Source organism: Bufo gargarizans, chromosome 6, assembly GCF_014858855.1.
Source record: "Bufo gargarizans isolate SCDJY-AF-19 chromosome 6, ASM1485885v1, whole genome shotgun sequence".
Taxonomy (NCBI): Eukaryota; Metazoa; Chordata; class Amphibia; order Anura; family Bufonidae; genus Bufo; species Bufo gargarizans.
Genome location: NC_058085.1, coordinates 253,945,376 through 253,947,704, shown reverse-complemented (window position 1 = coordinate 253,947,704; position 2,329 = coordinate 253,945,376).

The following is a 2,329-nucleotide window of genomic DNA, read 5'->3' as shown; positions in this document are numbered from 1 at the left end:
AGGGCTCCGCTTGTGAGTTCCGTTTGAAGGCTCTCACAAGCGGCCCCGAACGGATCCGTACAGCCCTAATGCATTCTGAGTGGATGCGGATCCGCTCAGAATGCATCAGTCTGGCACAGTTTGTCCTCCGCTCCGCTCAGCAGACGGACACCGCCTGGCCGTGCGGAGGCAAACGGATCCGTCCAGACTTACAATGTAAGTCAATGGATACGGATCCGTTTGAAGTTGACACAATATGGCTCAATTTTCAAACGGATCCGTCCCCCATTGACTTTCAATGTAAAGTCTGGACGGATCCGTCTGAGCAACTTTCACACTTAGAATTTTTTCTAAACTATAATGCAGACGGATCCGTTCTGAACTAATCCCATCGTCTGCATTATAGGAGCGGATCCGTCTGTGCAGACACCGGACGGATCCGCTCTGAACGCAAGTGTGCAAGTAGCCTTAATGGGGCAAATTGTGCACAAATGTATGGCTCGTTTATAAAACAGATATATTCAGCGGCTAATATTTTTCTTATGTCACTTTTCTGGTGACTGTCTTCAGCTAATTAGCTTTATGTAGTTTTTGTTCCACAATGATCCAATTTCTCTACTTTTTTTTCCCAATCATATGTTACATCTGCTGACAATACCATTGGGTTATCCCATGCTGTAGTCATTTGTTCTCTTTTCTGAAGGCATTAATGTAAAGGGGGCCGAAGATAATGAGAATTGATCCCCCCACATCCTGATAAGGATGCTATAAGAAAAAAAACCTACAACATATAGTAAGGCCCAAATTTTACCAACAGTGCAGCAATACATAACTAAAGCTTATACAATATGCAAACATATCATAAAGGTCATTAACAGTCAGAAAAATAAGAAACAACTGTGTGATCCCAAACATGTTGCAGTAATGCATAATGTGACATCTAATATGTGTAAAATATTTAGTAACACCCTAAAAGGAATAACAAAGGGAAAGTGCAGCTTCCTCAGGGCTACCTGGTGATCAATGTTCTTAAATATATATAATAAATCTTATGTGAAGGGTAGGGATTCCGTAGGACAAATTCAGTGACAGAAGCTAAAAGGAAAAACGCGTCTGCTCAGTGTGATGGATCCATTCAATAAGGGCAAACACAAAGTACAGGTGCATGGGCTCCACAGTAAACTATAATAATAGACATTACTAAGACTAGACCATCCAAATTATAGACGTTTGAACAGAGAAGTAATATGTGGTCCAAGCAAACATACTACATGTTATGTCAATTAGAGCAAAAACAAATAAATGTACAGATCACAAATACACTGATATATCGTTAGGTATATGGGCTATAAACATACCGTTAAATTGCCAGATCAGAACTTATGTCGCTAATAGCAAACTTAAATGTGGGGAGCACTATTGTAGAATTAGACCCCTGTGCTATAAAACGATAAATTGTATAGTCTCGATATATATGCCAATAAATTACAAGCAAATATATGTAAAAGAGGTCCTCCAGGCTTTTCACAAAACCTTTCCTTTCTTCTGCCTCAATTAAAGAAGACCGGTTTGGTTAAGGCCTCATGCACACGACCGTTGTGTGCATCCGTGGCCGTTGTGCCGTTTTCCGTTTTTTTTCGCGGACCCATTGACTTTCAATGGGTCCGTGGAAAAATCGGAAAATGCACCGTTTTGCAGCCGAGGCCGTGATCCGTGTATCCTGTCCGTCAAAAAAATATGACCTGTCCTATTTTTTTGACGGACAACGGTTCACGGACCCATTCAAGTCAATGGGTCCGTGAAAGAACACGGATGCACACAAGATTGGCATCCGTGTCCGTGATCCGTGGCCGTAGGTTGCTTTCATACAGACGGATCCGAAGATCCGTCTGCATAAAAGCTTTTTCTGATCTAAGTTTTCACTTCGTGAAAACTCATTTCCGACAGTATATTCTAACACAGAAGCGTTCCCATGGTGATGGGGACGCTTCTAGTTAGAATACACTGCAAACTTTGTACAAGACTGCCCCCTGCTGCCTGGCAGCACCCGATCTCTTACAGGGGGATATGAAAGCACAATTAACCCCTTCAGGTGCGGCACCTAAAGGGGTTAATTGTACTATCATATTCCCCTGTAAGAGATCAGGGCTGCCAGGCAGCAGGGGGGAGTCTTGTACAAAGTTTGCAGTGTATTAACAGTCAGAAAATATCGTTGGTGGCACAGTGTGCCCCCACCATTGGCCCCCCTCCCTCCCTCTATTGTATTAAATCGTTGGTGGCACAGTGTGCCAACCACCATCGCCCCCCCCCTCCCTCCCTCTATTGTATTAAATCGTTGGTGGCACAGTGT